The sequence below is a fragment of the Schistocerca serialis genome, chromosome 1 (assembly GCF_023864345.2).
Source record: "Schistocerca serialis cubense isolate TAMUIC-IGC-003099 chromosome 1, iqSchSeri2.2, whole genome shotgun sequence".
Classification (NCBI taxonomy): domain Eukaryota; kingdom Metazoa; phylum Arthropoda; class Insecta; order Orthoptera; family Acrididae; genus Schistocerca; species Schistocerca serialis.
The window spans coordinates 151,192,775-151,213,839 of record NC_064638.1 but is presented as its reverse complement, the minus strand read 5'-3'; the positions used below and the strand labels follow the sequence as shown (position 1 = coordinate 151,213,839).

The 21,065-nt window shown below is 44.7% G+C and overlaps 1 pseudogene; it reads right to left on the bottom strand.

The window, feature by feature from the left end:
- Positions 1–2,249: 2,249 nt before the first annotated feature.
- LOC126422856 (5S ribosomal RNA) lies at positions 2,250–2,367 on the bottom strand (annotated as a pseudogene).
- Between the last annotated feature and the right edge of the window lie 18,698 nt (positions 2,368–21,065).

Genomic DNA, 21,065 nt, shown 5'->3' with positions numbered 1-21,065 from the left:
GTTTTCTTTCCTAACTTCTGTGATTTCACTTTTTAGAAATGTCCATTCCTCTTCAACTGAACTGCGTAGTAACCTTTTCATTATCGCAGTTATCTAGAACCTCAGAGAACTTCAAGCATGTCTCTTCATTCCTTAGTACTTCCGTATCCCACTTCCTTGCGTATTGATTCTGTCTCAGCCTACATTTCATCATTACTAAATTGTGATCTGAATCGATATGTGCCTCTGGGAACGTCTTACAGTCCAAACGGATCCTCTGCCTGACCATGACGTAATTAAAGTGAAATCTTCCCGTATCTCTCGGCCGTTTCCAGATATACCTCCTTCTCTTTTCTTAAATACTCCACTACTACCAGATGAAATTTGTTACAGGACTCAATTAGTCTCTCTCGTCTCTCATTCCTATTACAAAGACCATATTCTCCCGTAACCCTTTTCTCTAATCCTTCCCCTACAATCGGATTCCAATCCCCCATGACTATTAGATTTTCATCTCCTTGTGGAACTGTACACCTTTTTATGTAGAACTCGAAAAAGCCTTCGAACAGGTGTTCAGTGCCATAACGTGCATGTTACTTCAATAAAATCTTCTCGTTTTTCAAGCCTTGTCAATTCCAATAAGATTTTCGAGCTTTCAGTGGCTGCCTAACTTCACCGTCCTCGTCAGGAGAAAAACTACTGCCGCCAAAGACTCCGAGGGCACGTGCATGTAACTTGTCAACCTCTAGCAAATTAACGTATCAGCATAAGATGAGGCAGGAAAGTGCACTCTGCTGAACCAGATGGACACAACATCGTAACTTAGGCATGGTGCTTTCATTTATTGTTAGGACTCCCACATAAAGTGCGCGAAATGCTGATCTCGAGCTCTAATACATGTTATAAAGCGGTTCCGTACAGAGAATACTGACGCTGAGTCTCATTCGGAATTATGGCAGCGCAAGACCGCATTGAGCAGCCGCTCACGTCCTTGGGAGTCGTTGATCTTTCCTTGTAGATCTCCTGTTTTGATTTTTCAGTGGATATAAAAATTCCAGAGGTTTTCAGTTTGGTGGGCGAGCCGACCACTTCGTGTTTCGCAAACGATAGATCCAACGGCCACCACTAGTTCTCTTAAGAATGACAGTAATGATCTGTGCAGAATGGCCAGGGGCATCCTTCACGATGGTACCCCATAGACTACTTTATGCCCAAAGAGATGTCAACCAATAACTGAGGCGCCTTACACTGGTCCACAAATTTTCACGTTTTATTTTTTACAGAAACGAAGGTAACAGTGTTTTACAGATGTAGATGTGCTGGACAAGGATATCAAGATTACAATTGTCTCCTAGCTCAGGGTTCCAAATAAATGATGTGTTAACATTTCAGATTTACAAAACAATGGTTCAAATGGCTCTGGCACTATGGGACTTAACATCTGAGGGAATCAGCCCCCTAGAACTTAGAACTACTTAAACCTAACTAACCTAAGGACATCACACACATCCATACCCGAGGAAGGATTCGAACCTGAGACCGTAGCGGTCACGCAGTTCCAGACTGAAGCGCCTAGAACCGCTCGGGTTCCGACGCCGTGAGAGACTGAGGTGACGCTTTCGGTGCAATTTAGCAACATTGCTTTATACCATTATTCATGTAAGCGTCATCAAGTAAAGCGAGCATTGTAGAATGTAAAAACCCGACGTGATTTTAATTGTCGTTTGTCACGGCTGCGTGCTCTTGTGGGGTGTTACTTCTCTTGTGTGTCTTGGTGGTTGGCAGTGAATACATGAGGTGAAGTGTTGAAACTGAATTGTATTATTGCGCGTGTACGCTTTCGCAGAAATGCTCCACACCTGCAATAACAAACCTACTAACTTTTGTAACATTACTGCAGCTGTTATTTGCGGTTCAAGAAGGCAACCACTGACTAAAGCAGTGAAACAAGCACACGCCTTGTATTTCGGGTGTCGAGTTGGAGACCAAGGTAAATCGTGGTCATCTACACGTGTGATGCATCTTTTCGTCTACATTGAATGCTTGAATGACTAACTAACTAACTCCACCCGAATAGGCCATGAAGGCCCAACGGAACCGACCGACCGCGCGTCATCCTTAGCCCACAGGCGTCACTGGATGCTGATACGGAGGGGCACGTGGTCAGCACACCGCTCTCCCGGCCGTATGTCAGTTTCCGAGACTGGAGCCGCTACTCCTCAATCAAGTAGCTCCTCAGTTTGCCTCACAAGAGCTGAGTGCACCCTGCTTGCCAACAGCGCTCGGCAGACCTGATGGTCACCCATCCAAGTGCTAGCCCTGCCCGACAGCGCTTAACTTCAGTGATCTGACGGGAACCGGTGTTACCATTGCGGCAAGGCCGTTGGCATTGAATGCTTGAATACATGGTAAAAATTTCTCCATGAAGCTTGGTATGCCTGCCACTTGGCGTGAGCTCACAAGTCATTCGTCGGATTGCTATTTTTGTACGGTACCATCCTTGAGGAAAGGAGTCAATACTAAGAGAAAGTGGAAAATTTAATATCCTGACATTCCATCTGTCATTCTCCCTGCTGCTATTGGCGAAGGATTTCCAGTTCCTGTTCCCCTACATGTACCACAAGCAAGCAGTGACATTGATGGTGCTCAATGTGCTGAACCCATACATACAGCTGAAACAGTGCAATCATTAGCCAGTGGCACAGACCACTTACCCCACATTTATACCAACATCACCATCTGGAGAACCATACAAAATCATACAGTGTAAACTCAGTGATTTGATTAGTGATTTAGATTTTCCGAAGCGTACAGCCGAACTTTTGACATAATGTTGGTAGCAGTCGAATCTCCTTGCTGACACACCTAACAACTCTGGTTCCTGAGTCGTGACGACACCGTTCATGGGGAACGGGAGAGCCGAAAATTACAGGAGTCCTGTGGACGAACTCATTCATGTTTATAATGTCGTTGGCTGCAACATGACACCGAAGATTCACTTATTTTATTCCGATATTGTTGCGTTATCAGAGAACTGTGATGCATTCAGTGATGGTGGCGAGCGGTTCCACCATGAAATCTCTCTCATGGAACAGCGGTACACAAGATGGTAGATTCGAAAGAACAGACACTGCAGACGCGCAAGTATGTCTGACCTCCAGGCGGGCTTCTCACGGCGGTGAGAGCTGAGGAAATGGACAGACACTGCGGATAGGTGGCGCACGGCGAGAGTGCGGGGCAGCAGTGAGACAGCTGCGATAGCACTGTGTCCTGGATGGCGCAGTGGCTAACGCATCTGCTTAAGAAGCAAGAGATTCCGGGTTTGAATCCCGATCCGGCACACATTTTTACTCGTCGCCGCTGATTCCGCGTAATGTCTCGATACAGTTCCCCACAGTCGTTTAATGGACAAGGTAAGAGCTTATGGACTATCAGACCAGTTGTTTGATTGGACTGAAGAGTTCCTAGATAACAGAACGCAGCATGTCATTCTCAATGGAGAGAAGTCTACCGAAGTAGGAGTGATTTCAGGTGTGTCGCAAGGGAGTGTCGTAGGACCGTTGCTATTCACAATATACATAAATGACCTTGTGCATAACATCGGAAGTTCACTGAGGCTTTTTGCGGATGATGCTGTAGTTAATAGAGAGGTTGTAACAATGGAAAATTGTACTGAAATGCAGGAGGATCTGCAACTAATTGATGCATGGTGCAGGGAATGACAATTGAATGTAGACAAGTGTAATGTGCTGCGAATACATAGAAAGAAAGATCCTTTATCATTAGCTCCAATATAGCAGGTCAGCAACTAGAAGCAGTTAATTCCATAAATTATCTGGGAGTAGGTATTAGGAGTGATTTAAAATGGAATGATCATATAAAGTTGATCGTCGGTAAAGCAGATGCCAGACTGAGATTCATTGGAAGAATTCTAAGAAAATGCAATCCGAAAACAAAGGAAGTAGGTTACAGTACACTTGTTCGCCCACTGCTTAAATATTGCTCACCAGTGTGGGATCCGTACCAGATGGGGTTGACGGAAGAGATAGAGAAGATCCATCTGAGAGCAGCGCGCTTCGTTACAGGATCATTTAGTAATCGCGAAAGCGTTACGGAGATGATAGATAAACTCCAGTGGAAGACTCTGCAGGAGAGACGCTCAGTAGCTCAATACGGGCTTTTGTTGAAGTTTTGAGAACATACCTTCACCGAGGAGTCAAGCAGTATATTGCTCCCTCCTACGTATATCTCGCGAAGAGACCATGAGGATAAAATCAGAGAGATTAGAGCCCACACAGAGGCATACCAATAACCTATCTTTCCACGAACAATACGAGACTGGAATAGAAGGGAGAACCGATAGAGGTACTCAAAGTACCCTCCGCCACACACCGTCAGGTGGCTTGCGGAGTATAGATGTAGATGTAGATCAGTAATCCCTTCCCTTTCCTTCCATCCCCCCCCCCCCCCACGCCCTCCACCTTCAGTCTACTTGTTATTTTTGTGTTGTGAGTATGCAATGATTCAATAAAACCAAGAAACGGAAGTGGGAGTATCCTGTTTTGCAGTGAGCAAGGTGACCTGCGCCACATAGCGAAGATATTCCAGTGCTATTTTTTACCATATGTCCTGAACTTACATTGTCAAATGTTGAAGAATAGCAGGTCTTCAAAAGGAGCACTGATGAAAGTGAATATCAAGCCAGTGTCTCTACTCCTCAATATTTCTCTCAGGAGCAACTCAGTGACCGTATTTGAGACCTTACTGTGTTACCAAGATTCTGAACTCTTGGCATCGAGGCTCAAAGAAATGAACTGCCCTAAGCCAGAAACGTATAACAGGTTACCGGACTACATAAAAGGGGCTTCTCCTTTATTACACTGAAAATGATGACATTGTTTACTGCAATTATCTCATGGTATACTACCTGCAATGGGTTTGCCAGAGTATCAACTAGAGTACCGGCAACTTTTTATCGACAAAAACACACTTGAAATACGTTCTAGTACACAGTGGGAATCGCCAAGCATCTATACCACTTGGCCACACCACTCGATTCCATAAAGAATATAATAATAAGAGGATGGTTCTACTGAAACTTATCAGCAGAGGTGAATTATTAGTGTTGATTTTAAGATGGTCAACATCTCGCTTGGGCGGCAAAGTGGCTATACAAAATACTTATCTTCCATCTGCATATGGGATGTAAAGCTAAACAAAACCATTGGAAAAAAGTGGTGTCGCCTTCTAGATAACATGTGACAGTTGGTGCAGTGAACACCATAAATGAGAGTTTGGTTGATAGGGACACAATCATTATCGCTCAGCTCCACATCAAGATAGGCCTCATGAAACAGTTTGTTAGGGCCTTGGACAGAAATCCTAATTGCTTCAAAAACATTTGCAGGTCCTTTCCTGGACTCAGTTGTGAAAAACCTTGGATCTCCGATGGTCATCAAAATTGCAAGCTTATCAATGCCTCAGATTTCTAAACTGAAGCATTTGTCGCATATAGTTTTGTTTCCGTTGGAAGGAACTTCTTGACCAACCACAGAGGAGAGAACTACAAACAACTGGTCCACAACATGCTCACAGACTTTCATAATTTGGGAGCTAGTATGAGGATGAAGGCGCACTTTCTCCATACGCTGGTAAATAAGTATTCTGTCAATCTTCCTGTCTATCTGGTGATTTCAGTGACGAACATGGGGAGAAGTCCCAGAGACATCCAAGTCATGGAGGAAAGATATCAAGGAATATGGGACAGTCACATGATGACAGACTACCGCTAGAATCTCCGACGTGACTGTCCTCCTAAATCGTACAGTAATAAAACATCGACTACACACCGACCAGAACAGCGCCGCAAAGTGGCACCAAAATGACGCTGATCCGCGCGTCAGTGGAACGAGTGGGCACCAGGAAGACAGGGTTAAGCGCCCCCTGTCAACGCTGACTTAACCAGCTACCCACCGCTCGTCAGCCCCAGTTCGGTCGCAGACTCCTAGAGCATCAGTACTGAGTAATAGGAAGGCTATATTTAGTCTGCGTTCGGCGAGTAGTAATAGTGGGTAAAGTAAAAGCATGTAGGAGGCACAGGAATTACATCAAGCCACCTCGTAACCGAAGTTATGTTTCGTTCCTTTTCAGAAATTAAAGCGTTCTTTTAATCTGGAAGTGTTATGTACAGATCAGTTTGGATTCCTGTCACTGGCCGTCGCAATTTCTCTCCTTCCTTGTTTGTGTTTGTGCTGACTCCCACAGCAGCCGACACAATAAATCACACAGGAGATAATCACACAAATGGAGTATTTTCATGCAAAATTGAAAGACTATGTTCTTTTCTGTTAAAGACTAACTCCACTGTCACTGTTAATTTTAAGTGTTTAATTTATAACGATTTAGTAATGCTTTCTTACAAGCTTCTTGGTTACACAAATAAATTAACTCAAAAACTAGAACCACTCTAGAAGAAACTGATGCCATATTTGTGTTCACTGCAGTAAAATGGCCCTAAAAAGTTCTCAGTTTCTTGGCACTAAAATGTGTGTTAACCGATGTAAAAGTACATGTTTAATCCTCTTAACTCTTAAATACACAGAGATATTGAAGCAAATATGGCTTTTTAAATGGAACGATGTACTTCTTTCAACGGAATCCGAAAGCTACTAAAATGACGAGTGCAGTGATATAACACTAGTAAATGTTGGTGATGATGTTTTTCGCAAAATTATCCGAGAAATGTGCTAAAATTTTAGCAGGAGAAAAGAGCTGAGTTGAAATCGACTGGGTAGAGTACCGATATGAACCCTTCTTGCGGAACAGATACTACTTCGTCACTCTCTTGATCCTGAAGCATCCATCCTGGCTGCAGGCATTGAATGGAAACTGTCAAGGATATACTGTTTAATAACATTCTGAACGTATGATCGCCATGCTGTTGCATCTTATGATATACCAAGTACGTCTGTCATAAGGCTGCCCAGGTAGTGACGTGACATATCATTGTGGATGACATCGGAAGTTCACTGAGGCTTTTTGCGGATGATGCTGTGGTATATCAAGAGGTTGTAACAATGGAAAATTGTACTGAAATGCAGGACGATCTGCAACTAATTGATGCATGGTGCAGGAAATGACAATTGAATCTCAATGTAGACAAGTGTAATGTGCTACAAATACATAGAAAGAAAGATCCCTTATCATTTAGCTACAATATACCAGGTCAGCAACTGGAAGCAGTTAATTCCATAAATTATCTGGGAGTACGTATTAGGAGTGATTTAGAATGGAACGATCATAAAAAGTTGATCGTCGGTAAAGCAGATGCCAGACTGAGATTCATTGGAAGAATCCTAAGGAAATGCAATCCGAAAACAAAGGAAGTAGGTTACAGTACACTTGTTCGCCCACTGCTTGAATACTGCTCACCAGTGTGGGACCAGTACCAGATAGAGTTGATAGAAGAGATAGAGAAGATCCAACGGAGAGCAGCGCGCTTCGTTACAGGATCATTTAGTAATCGCGAAAGCGTTACGGAGATGATAGATAAACTCCAGTGGAAGACTCTGCAGGAGAGACGCTCAGTAGCTCGGTACGGGCTTTTGTTGAAGTTTCGAGAACATACCTTCACCGATGAGTCAAGCAGTATATTGCTCCCTCCTACGTATATCTCGCGAAGAGAACATGAGGATAAAATCAGAGAGATTAGAGCCCACACAGAGGCACACCGACAATCCTTCTTTCCACGAACAATACGAGACTGGAATAGAAGGGAGAACCGATAGAGGTACTCAAGGTACCCTCCGCCACACACTGTCAGGTGGCTTGCGGAGTAGGGATGTAGATGTAGATGTAGACGTGCCCGCAGTCCTTCAGTGTCTTGTGCACAAATTTTTGAAGCACGCTGTGCGCCTGAGACGAGGGGGACAGGGGGTGTCTGCGGATGTGGGCGATATGTTATTTCACCCCTGTTACAAATGCTGGTAGCTCACTGTTGGCCAGATGCAACGACAGAGTCAGAAAATCAGCAAGCTGAACAAGACATCCGCCGTACAAATTCTCTGACAATGACGACTGCAAATCTTCTTTGTAGGCAGTACATATGCCCAGCGATACCCTCGACAGGGCTTCGGCACATGAGAGCTGCCTTAAGTGTGTGGTGGTGTGGTGCTATCGCTCGTCAAGACCATTACTTTGAGGGCGGCATGACATAGTTAGAAATCTATGGACACTGCAGGTTTTTTTTTTTTTTCTTACCCCCAGGGGGCTCGCCACTCTTTGACAGGTTCGTGCTTGGTTACCACAGGGCTACAGCCTTTGCAGCATCTTTTCCCTTCGGTGTTGCATGTCTATCCTCTTGCTATTATTTTTGCTCTCCCTTGGGGAACATGTCTGGGGTGTTATTGGAAATGTTCCGCATCGTCTATCGGTGACATAAGAACAGTCTCACCATTGTGTTTCGTTCCCTTCTCCTCTCGTTCCTTCGCTTCGGCGTTTGAGGTTCCTATTTTTCTTCTTCCTCCCTGTGCGCTCCTGAAGGCCGGCCCACACGTCTGAAACGTAACATGTGACCGGATAACGCGTAATTCCCAGCCCCGGATCGACAGGTAGGGTTCACACGTACCCCCTGGAACAGGCAAGGTCCAGGGAGGGGCAATTGCCTTGGCTGCTACCTTCCCAAACTGCCGATTGATCCCTCTGTCAGGTGTTCTGGAGGTGTGCCCTGAGGTGTGAACAATCACCTAAGGCGGCTGCACCCTCTTGTGAAGGGGGCCGCCAGTTGGAAGGAGCGTGCTATCGGAGACTCTGGCAATCGTGGGGGACTTTCTCGCAATGAGCCAATCATCCTTACAATCAACGTCTACGAAACGTAAACGGAATGAGGCTAACGATTCAAAGACTCTTCCAGCTGCACCACAGTTCCTCGTGGCCACACGTACTGAAGGCGGTCAGTCCTTCACCGCTGTAAATCCGTTTACTATTCACAAAAGTGCTGATGCAATTGCCAGCCCCGTGAAATCCTGCTCTCATTTGTGGAATGGCACTTTGCTTTTGGTGACTACTACTGATTCTCAAGCACAACAACTGCTTACCACCTCGCTTTTCCACATCTACCCTATTCGTGTCGAGGCCCATAGAACTCGGAACTCTTCCCGTGGATTATTTACTCTAGGCTGCTTGACAGTCTGACTGAGGCCGAAATCCAGTCTTACCTCTCTGATCAGGGTGTCATTGCCACGCATCAGGTGATGAAAAAGGTAGATTCCTTCTTAGTGCCCACCGGTACTCTTGTCCTCACCTTTGATGGAGTGGTGCTTTCGTCCAAGATCAAAGCAGGCTATGAAATTATCACAGTCCACTCGTTCATTCTGAACCCAATGCGCTGCTACCAGTGTCGTCGTTTCAACCACACTAGAACGTCTTGTCGACACCCAGCCAAATGAGTAACCTGCGTAGGGATGTGCACAAGGGCGATTGTCCACCTCCTTCTCCCGGCTGTATCTACTGCAATGGTGGCCATGCCGCCTCCTCTCTGGAATGACCCGTGTATCTTGATGAGCAGGCTGTCCAGGAGATCTGTGTGAAGAATAATATATTGGCTAGTTGCAAACCCTGCGTTCTCCTGTCTGGCACCTGTAGTTCTGTTTCTTGTTACCCCTCGATCCATGAAGAACATGGCCGCACTGACATACGACCTCAAATGCAGCTCTGAGGTTGTGAAATCGCCCAGTGTCAAAGTAGCATCGCCACCCAGCCCCCCCCCCCCCCAATCCAGCTGTGCAACAAACCATCAACCTCAAACTCTAGCCTCAAGGGGCTAAGCCACCAGAGCTACACAACGGGTATGCTGGAATGGACAGAAGTACTCCTGTGAAGACTTCCTACGGCCCTCCAGCCAAGCAACATCCGAATCTTTCTCTGCTAACCGGAAAGTTTCGAAGAAGAACACCAAAGGCAAATGGTCTTCTCCTTCACTGACTCGAAGATACTCTTTGACCATGTTGCTATGTGATACCTAGCCCAGCCGGCCTCCATGTTGCCGGTGCTCACCACCAACCATTTTTCTGCGTTGGACTCCACAGACCGACAGCACAAGCAAACCGATTCTTCTGTGGACCTCATGGAGCATGACCTTCCTGCTTCTGTGCCCTGCAGCAGCAATTCTTCACAGTCGGTCACTCAGCAACCACTGAGGTGACACCCCTTCATCTCTTTCTCATCATGACTCTCCTCCAATGGAACGTTCGTGGCCTTGCGTCCCACAAAGAGGATTTATGGCTGCTTTCAACATCGCAGCAGCCCCTTGTACTCTGCCATCATGAAACAAATTTGCGTCCTCACGACTGCTTTGAGCTCTCACATTTCTTCCCAGTTCATTTTGACCTTCCCTCTGAAGTCGGCATTCCATCTCATGAAGGTATCAAGCTGCTCATACAGGATGATGTTCACAGTCAACCCATCTCCCTGACTACCCATCTTCAAGCTGTTGCAGTTCGCCTTTTCCTTCCTCACCTGACGTTTTCCCTCTACCATTTACGTCCTGCATCATTCGATGTCAGCAGGGCAGACTTCCTTCAGCTTATTGGGCAGCTACCACCCACATTTCTGCTACTCGGTGACTTTAATGCACATCATCCACTTTGGGGTTCTCCCAGAACCTGTCAGAGATGTGCCCTCTTGGCTGATCTTAATCAACTTCTGCCTTAACACTAGAGCACACACTTTCCTTTCCAACTTCTTGCACACCTATTCCCTTTTGGACCTACCCTTCTGCACTGCCCAGCTTGCCCATCGTCTTGAGTTGATCTTTCTTTCTGATACCTAATCGAGTAACCACTTCCCATGTGCTATCCATTTGCTGACTCCAACACCACCCATATGCAAACCCAAATAGCAGCTTACTAAGGCTGACTGGAGGGCTTTACTCCTCCCTAGGAGCCTTCGAAGAACAGGATTTCCCCAGTTGTGATGACCATGTGGAATATCTCAGAAACGTTATTCTTACTGCTGCCTAATGTTCTATTTCTCACACTTCCTCTTTACCATGCCGTGTCCCAGTCCCTTGTGAGGCACGCCGCGACGCAATGCGTGCACAGAGACGTCCTCTCCACGTTTTTAACAGTCATCCTATGATGACAAACTGCATTCATTATAAACAGATGTCGTCGCTTTCTTCAGGATAGCAAAAAAGCTAGCTGGATTTCATTCACTAGTTCTTTTAACAGTTCGACCCCTTTATCTGTCGTGTGGGCCAACTTGCAATGGCTTTCTGGGAGCAAGATCCAATCCCCAATTTCCGGCCTGACAGCAGCAGACGATGTTATTGTGGACCCTATTGCTATCTCCAACACCTTGGGCCACCATTTTACGGAAATTTCGAGTTCTTCCCATATCACCCTGCCTTGCTCCATTGGAAACGAGCGGAGGATGCTCAGGTGATACCCTTCTCTTCTCAGAATCGTGACTGCTACAGTGCCGCCTTTGCTATGAGTGAGCTAGATCACGCTCTCAGTTCATCCCCATCCTCCGCGCCAGAGCCAGACGCTGTCCACACTCAGATGTTGCAGAACCTTTCTCTTGCGGGCAAGCACGTTCTGCTTAACACGTACAAGCACATCTGGGCAGAAGACACGTTTTCTGGCCGTTGGCGTGAAGCCACCGTCATACCCACACCTAAGCCCATTAAGAACAAAAAGCTTCCTCCTAGCTACCACCCCATCTCTCTCACCAGCTGCGTTTACAAGGCAATGGAATGTATGATTCGTGCCCAGCTGGTATGGTGGCTCGAGTCTTGCAATTTACTAACGATTGCACAATGTGGATTTCGAGAGCGACGTTCTGCAGTTGACCATCTTGTCCACCCATGTCATGAATGATTTTCCGCGGAAACCCCAGACAGTGGCCGTGTTTCCCTATTTGGAGAAGGCCTACGACACCTGTTAGAGAACTCTGTACTCTTTGTACACGGGTCTTCCGTGGCCACCTGCCCTGTTTCCTTCAGGAATTTTTAAAAGATCAAGTTTCCAAGGTGCGTGTGAGTTCTGCCTTGTCCGACACCTTTATCCAGAAAAACCGTGTGCCTCAGGGTTCCGTCTGGAGCGTCGTCGTCTTTGCTATCACCATTAATCCTATAATGGCCTGTCACCTACCAGGCATCTCTGGCTCCCTTTTTGTTGACGATTTTGCCATCTACTGCAGTTCTCCACGGTCCTGTCTAACTGAACGTCGTCTTAAGCGGTGTCTTGATCGTCTTTACTCCTGGAGCATCGACAATTACTTTCGTTTCTCCACTCACAAAATCGTCTGAATAAATTTCCGGCGGCCTGTTGCTCTACCGTTCATTGAAATTATGAAATGCCTGGGGCTCATGCTCGATAGGAAACTGTCTTGGTTCTCCCATGTGTCTTACCTGGCAGTCTGCTGTACACAGTTCCTCAATGTCCTATGTATCCTTAATGGTACTTCCTGATGTGCCAATCGAACCACCCTCCTCCGTTTGTATGTCCGTTCGAAACTCGGCTACGAGTGCTTTGTTTGTGTGTCTGCACACCCATCCCTCTTACGCTGTCTCAACACTATCCATCGTTGTGGCATCTGTTTGGCCAGTGGCTCCCCTTACACTAGCTCGGTTGAATCTGTATGCTGAAGCTGCTGAACTAGCACTATTCTACCACCGTAACTTTCTCCTCAGCAGGTATGCATGCCATTTGTCTGCCATGTGTGGCCACCCATCCTATGCCTCATTCTTCAATGATTCTTTCGATCTCCATTATGCGGCAGGTCCCTCCCCTCTCTTACTTCCTGCAGTCCACTTTTGGCGTTTGATCCAGCAGCTTAACTTCACACTACCTGCAACTTTCCCATTGGTTGTGAACCCTTCACCACCTTCATGAAGCCAGAACTTGGCTTGGCTTGGCTTGGACTTCATTTGCTTCCGAAGGGTACTACTCAAGCCTCACTCTATCGCCTTCAGTTCAAATGGTTCAAATGGCTCTGAGCACTATGGGACTTAACATCGGAGGTCATCAGTCCCCTATAACTTAGAACTACTTAAACCTAACTAACCTAAGTACATTACACACATACGTATATGCCTGAGGCAGGATTCGAACCTGCGACCGTAGCAGTCGCGCGGCTCTGGACTGAAGCGCCTAGAACCGCTCGGCCACAGCGGCCAGCTATCGCCTTGAGTGTCACGACCTTTGCATGGAACCTCGCGATAGTTCCTTTGTGTACACTGATGGCTCTCGGACTAACCATGGTGACGGGTGTGCTCTCTCAGCACCCTTCAAAGTCTATGTGCGCTGTACACCGCCCATCCCTTAGCGCAACAGGTCCAGGAAAACTGTTACTTGCTCACTTTTGGTGGAACCGCTGTGAAGTTTATGAGGGTTCCTAGTCATGTCAGTCTGCAGGAAACGAGGCTGCTGATGCTACTGCCAAGGCTGCAGTCCTCGCACCTTATCGCACTAGTTCCTATATTCCCTCCAATGATCTCTCTGTTGCCATCTGTCAGGAGGCGGTGTCCCTTTGTCATCGCCATTGGTCCTCCATTCATGGGAAGAAGCTCAGGATTATTAAGCCTCTACCAGCGGCTTGGACAACCTCCTCTCGGCCCTCCATCTAGGAGGAGGTCATTTTAACTAAAACCGCAGTGCCTTTTTAGCCATCGTCGTTTGATAAGTGGCTCTCCCCCACCACTTTGTACACATTGCACCGAAGTTCTAACTGTCTACCACTTCCTGACATAATGTCCATTTTTTAACCGTTTACGTTCCCACTTGGGTTTGCCGTCTGAGTTATCAGGCGTTTTAGCAAATGACAGGCGTGCTGTCGACGGCGTTTTACGTTTTTTTTGTCAGTCAAAGCAATATGGCGAAGGTCATTTAATTTTTTGTTTTGGACCTCCGTTTCTCTGAGGTGTCTTTTGTAGCCCTTTCCCTACGTCCCTGTGTCTAGCTGTCTCCTCTTATGTCAATTGGAATTGACGTATAGTAGTTTTTTTTTTTTTTAATTCCTCTCTGTCTCCATGTTCTATAGTTTTGACGTGGGCGCGTATGACCTCAATTGTTTTTGCGCCCTAAAACAACACAAAACAAGACAAAACTGCACAGTTTGTATAACACTGCAAACAAGTGAGGCTCGAATCGTCGGCCCTGGTCACTGGTTAATAATGATGTGGGGGAGCCGAAGCGTATGACCCACATTCTTTAGGAAGGTAAGCGCAGTCTTTTCGGCTGTCATGTCCACGTGTGGAACTGTTTCCACTCAGCGTGTCGTTCTATCTATGGCTGACAATGTATAGTGGAAACCATTTGATTCTGGCAGTGGTTCCTCTAGATCTAGGTGGATGTGCTGTAACCTTCCATTAGGAATTTCGTCTTGTCTGTGTTGTGGAAAGGCATGGCACTCGACTTTGCGCCATGGGAGTCGATGCAAGTATGGGTCCACTTCCTGCAGTTGGCTTTAGTGCTGGGCCACACGAAATGCCCCATGACTAACTTGATGGTAGGGGAGATGGTGGGGTGCGAAAAGTCGAGTAGGTTGTTGAAAACAGCTCTGTGGAACTTTCATGGGACCATTAAATGAGCCCGCATCTCGTGGTCGTGCGGTAGCGTTCTCGCTTCCCACGCCCGGGTTCCCGGGTTCGATTCCCGGCGGGGTCAGGGATTTTCTCTGCCTCGTGATGGCTTGGTGTTGTGTGCTGTCCTTAGGTTAGTTAGGTTTAATTAGTTCTAAGTTCTAGGCGACTGATGACCTCAGCAGTTGAGTCGCATAGTGCTCAGAGCCATTTGAACCAACCATTAAATGTATTCTGCATTGTGATGTATCGCACCACAGGCGGACTTCTGCGCCAGGAACCCGTACTGGCTCCACAGCTAACATGTTGTTGTCTGTTGAGAGTAGTGTTGTCTGTTGCTCCTCCTTTAGTTCCTTTGCCATTTCATTAATGCTTGTCGTGGCACTCTGTGTGTTAATCTGAGTCAACCACAATGGTGGCCACATTAACATGGCAAATGTCTGTAGTGAATTGCCCAGTGTAATCCAGATGACAGAATCGGCGAGAAGTGTAGTTCTTACTGAGGTTTGGTATCACATTTACGAGTGGTCGGTGATCAGTGAATATAATTTGTGGGCATTCCTCATTGTCATCACGAAAATCTTTAATGGCTTCATGCTGAGCCAAAAATTGCTACTCGTAAGCTGACTTCATTTATTGTGACTCAGTGAATTTCTGCACAATGAATGGGAGTTGTTGCTCTTGGCCACCTACTGTTTGTTGTAGGACTGCCCTGGCTGTGGTTTCACTGGCATCTGACATTATGGCCAATTGTGCTCAGGGTGAAGGATGTGCCAGGATAATGGCACTGTGAAAGAACTCTTCGATAATGTCAGACACATATCTCAAAGTTCCATTGCAGAGGCTGTTTACACCAAGTATTTTCAACCGTCAAGTATTAGTTGGGGGGGGGGGGGGTTTGAATCTTTGCAGCTTGAAGAATGTTATGCTTACAAATCTGTATCATTCCATGAAATGTCCGAAGCTCATCAAACATTGTTGGGCGTGGTGTTTGCTGGGTTCTGTATGTTCTTGCATGGGTTTGATTCTGTCCCACGTGACTGATTGGCCAAAGACTTTAACCTCCTGCTTGCGTAACTGACATTTTTCCTTTTTTTACTACTATTCTGAGTTTCTCCATTGAACTGAAGACCAGGTACTAGTGCTCTTTATGCTGTTCAGGCCAAGAGGAGAAAATTAGTAGATCGTTTAAGTGTGGGAAACAGAATAGAAGATGACTGACAGCCCTTCAACAAAAACGCTACCAAGTCTGGGAGAAGTTTTTTTAACTCGTACAGTAATTCATATAGTTTGAAAGGAATAACGATGGTGGTTTTGGAGAGGTCCTCTAGTGCCAATAGAATCTGTAGGTATGCCTTTTTTCAGTAAGTAACACTAAATACGGAAGCATCAGCCAACAATGGGGCAAAGTCATGAACATTAGGGATCGGATACCTGTCAAGTGCTATTCAGGCATTCAGTTCCCAGTAGGCAATGCACATTATGTATGTGCCGCCCTTTCTAGGTACCAAGTCGGTGGTGGGAGGCCCATGCTCTCTATGATGGCCACATGACAACAGAATTTAACAGTTTTTCGATAGCTGATTCTGTGACATGTAACTCTGCTGGCACAAGATGCTGGGATTTATGAAAGATGAGACTTACTCTGTGGACCATATTGTCAGTAATGTCACGTTTCCTAGAAAGATGGGGAAAGAACAAAGCTCTTATAACATTGGGAGGAAGTGGTGCTTCACTCGAGTCAGTGTCACTGACCTGTAATTCTGTAATTGCTCTGTAGTTACCTCTCGAAGTCTGCGTCTGGTGCAAAATGGCTCTGAGCACTATGGGACTTAACATCTGAGGTCAGCAGTCCCCAGAACTTAAGACTACTTAAACTTAACTAACCTAAGAACATCACACACATCCATGCCCAAGGCAGGATTCGAACCTGCGACCGTAACGGTCGAGGGGTTCCAGACTGAAGCGCCTAGAACTGCTCGGCCACAACGGCCGGCTCTGCGTCACTGACAGTTCCTGCTGGTCAATACATTTGTGAATGTTTCGAATCGCCCCTTGAGGTAACTGTTTTAAATCCTCACTGATCCTTGTGTCCACAGCATCCAACTCCAATAAGATCTGAGCTATTTTTCGTTTAGGTAAGTACATTTTTTTTATATTTCATGGAAGAGGCACTAAGTTTGTTAGTCATTTTCCACAGTTTTTCCACGCCTTGTAGAACTGCGTTAAGTAAGGGTTTGAAGGTGAGGTCAGTTGGTGTTGGAAATCGTATTAATCGGTAACCTTGTCAGTTGATGATCGATCTTACATAGCTTCTGGTTTTGCCCCTTAAAATTTTGTGTGAAACTAAGTTTTCATTCACTAAATTTGAACGTTCAATCTCGATGTCTACAAACATCTGCTCTGCCATAGCCAGCTATTTCTTTAGCAACTGGTTCGAGTCCTGAAGCTCTTTTGTTGATGAGGTGTAGGAACCTGTTGATATCAGAGGTGTAGGAACAGACGATTTCCCAATAGTACGAGATACAGAATCATCACTATTACTGTGGTTAAGTAATCAATCTGTTATATTGGGACACAAATGGAAATGACATAGAAAATGGGCACCCAGTAGTGATTTGTTAGCATCTGCCACACTGAACGTCCATGTCAATGGTGTGCTCAGGCCTAAGTCAAGTGTGTAATTTTCAGCACCACACAGCCCACTAGGAGTGTTGCTTGTCTTGTGAAGCTGTAGAAGGGAACCCAAGTTATGAGACAGAGCAGCTGTCTTTTGACAGAACCCAGTTGATCATACATATTGTGGGAGATGAAGTATAATTCTTTTCATGTCACCCCACCAGCCAACTTCCACATGGGGGAAGAAACGGGTTCATCTGCTTAATTTGCAGTGTGGAACCACCGTGGAAAGCACATGGGGCGTAGTCTTGATGGAAAAATTTCATATGATAATCTGATTCAGGCATATGGACACTGTATTGTACCATTGCAGCTTGACCAACCCATTAATGAAATTGCTACGGTTGCAGGCTCGAATCCTGCCTCGGGCATGGATGTGTGTGATGTCCTTAGGTTGGTTAGGTTTAAGAAGTTTTAAGTTCTAAGGGACTGATGACCTCAGAAGTTAAGTCCCATAGTGCTCAGAGCCATTTGAACCATTAATGAAATCAGTAAAATCAAAGTGTTGTGCAACACTAAACTACACTGAAGCACTAAAGAAGCTGGTATAGGCATGCGTATTCAAGTACAGAGATATGTAAACGGGCAGAATACAGTGCTGTGGTCAGCAACGCCTAGATAAGACAACTGTCCGGTCCAGTTGTTAGAACAGTTACTGCTGCTACAATGGGAGGTTATCGAGATTTAAGTGAGTTTGAACATGATGTTATAGTTGGGACACAAGTGATGGGACACAGCATCTCTGAGATAGCGATAAAGTGGGGATTTTCCTGTATGACCATTTCATGAGTGTACCAGGAATATCAGGACTCCAGTAAAACGTTAAATCTCCAATATTGCTGTGGCTGGGAATAGATCCTACAAGAATGGGACGATGACTGAAGTGAACCATTCAACGTGACAGAATACCAACCCTTTCACAATTGCTGCAGTCTTCAGTGCTGGATCGCCAACAAGTGTCAGCATGCAAACCATCCAATGAAGCATTATTGATATGGGTGTTTGGAGCCAAAGACCCATTTCTGTACCTTTGATGACTGCACAATGCAAAGCTTTATGCCTTGCCTTGGCCAACATAGGACTGTTGATGACTGGAAGCATGTCGGCTGGTTGGACGACTCTTGTTTCAAATTGTATTGAGCAGATGGATGTGTACAGGTATGGAGACAACCTCATGAATCCATGGACCCTGCATGTCAGCAGGGGACAGTTAAGCTGATGGAGGCTGTGTAATGGCGTGGAGTATGTGCAGTTGGAGTGATATGGGACCTCTGATATGTCGAGGTATGATCTGACAGGTGACAAGTAAGAAAGCATCCTGTCTGATCACCTGCATCCATTCATGTCCATTGTGAATTCTGATGGGCCTGGGCTCGAGGAACACTCTTCTGAGTTTAAACACTTCTGCTGGCCACGAGATTCCCCAGACATAAACATTACTGAGCATATCTGGTATGCCTTGCAACGTGCTGCTCAGAAGAGATCTCTGCTCTTACGGATTTATAGGCAGCGCTGCAGAGTTCATGGTGTCATTTCCCTCCAGCACTACTTCAGTCCTTGCCACATTGTGTTGCAGCATTTCTGCATGCTTGAGGGTGCCCTTCACAATATTAGGATAGTGTACCAGTTTCTTTGGCTCTTCAGTGTATATCAGCATTCCATGAGGCCATCCACCCGTGTGGGAGAATAAACATAATCAATCTCACTTTTCACCTTATAAATAATCTGCCCCATATCATTTGCCACAACTTGTTATGTCCTAAAAACATTTTTCAGTTGCGAAAAAGGTCCCAGTAACCTTCATCTCGTTGCCTGATCCACTGTTTGACGGGAATGTGGTGTTGTGCAACAAATTGAATGTACTGATAATTCCATATGCTTGTCGTGAGTCAACACTGTTGAATATTCCATGCGGACAAGTGACACAGTAGCACTCAGGTACTGTTGCAATGAAATTAAATCACTTTATTGACATAAACATGAGACACTGGAAAATACATTAAGCCAGACATCCTGAACCAACTGATTAAACGATGTAAAATAAAAACATAGAAACACACATTTTTCTCCTTAGTCTCTGAGTTTAGATGCATGATTGACCTTCACAATTTGTTGTCCCCCTAGTGATTTTGTTCCTTTATTTTAGCAATATTGTAATGTTACAATGTATACCTAGCTGATAAGAAAAAATACTTACACTATGCTTTCTCTTTTCTGAGCAGTACGATCGCTATGGTAGAAAAACCTTTCTATGCTGCCAACTTCTTGTGTGGTGTAAGGGACACCTAATAGCCAATGGGTTGAATTATGTTTCCGAGTTGCCATGAGAGACAGAGAATTAATACCACATACACACATAATGTTAAAGATAATTGTTGTCAAAGATTATAGGAATAAAAATGGAACTAATACAACTAACAGGTATCATTTTGTAAAGCAAAAGTCACCATTACAATTAACAACAAAAATTATTTTGTGTGTAGAGGAGGAAGCTCAATTTCACATCACTTGATTTTTCTTCTTCCCTGGACTGTTTCTGTGCTGTGCTGTGCACATAAATACACCGCCAGTTTGTGAGATAGTGGTGTGAGTGAACTTAGACTGAATTATTCAGAACAAATCAGTAATTATTATACTTGTGTTTTACATGGAGAAGACTATTTTGAATAGGAGTATTGTGCAATCGATTCTATTTGTCTTAAAATGTAAATTTGCTTGATGACCAAAGCTTTGTTTGAAATGATTTTAGGTGCGCAAACCCAGAAACCTTTGATGCAGACTCTTAGTTTTCTCCTGAGAGGAAATATTATTTATTAAGTTAGATAGTAGTAATTACACATTTAAAAATCATTTTATTATTTTGTGTAATAGTAGGTGGTGCAAATATGGGCAATTTTATGGGTCAGGCAACTTCACTTATGACAAATATTAAAAAAGCTGTAAGAAATAGCCAAGACAAATGTTCAGGACAAACAGTTGTTTAAAGAAAGTTTTCAGCATATGAATTATATTCTTTTTTTCTAGTTTGCAAAACCATTCATTGGGCTATAATTTACTAGATGAACAGTTTTTCTCAATTTTCTGAACAGCAGTTGGCATGGGTGCATGAATTAGGAACCTACTGCAGAGGCCCATATGAAGTAATTTTTACTGAATGGTCATTGGGGAGACTCTGTTGGTTACCCCTTGGTTAATCTGGGCAGTCAGTTGCTCAGCAGTTGCACGTCTATGCATTCATTCACATCTCAACAGTCATTGTTCACTCATATCATCTATAATCGATGCTTATAAATATTTTATGGTACTTTTTGTACACATCTGACAATGTATTTATTGACCACCTCAACTATTGATAAAACACACTCTGTCCTCCCTTACTTTTATTCCAAAAGATTTATTGTATGTGAGCCTATGATTTGGTAGTTTTTACCTTGCAGTTTTATTCTTTTCTCAATTATCATCATTTCTTTTATTATTCTGTCTAATCATAAGGTCAGTATTTACAAAGATAAGCTGCTTCCAAGTTTGATAGTCTTTTTAATAAACATGTGCTGAAAAATTATAAATTATCACTAAATTCATAATTAGCAAAACAAACTGAGTCTTGTGCATAGTGATAATCGTTGCCCAATGTATTCACATGATTTACACAGCAACAACCCATTATGCAGATAAAATCAAACAGTGGAAATTCCAGGTTGGAATATCAACAGTCAAAGGAAAAGGATAGATTTCAGACAGGCACAACAAGACTGTTACACATTTAGCCTTTGGCCAAATCTGTCTTCAGTAAAGGAAATACAAACACACTCATTGACACAAG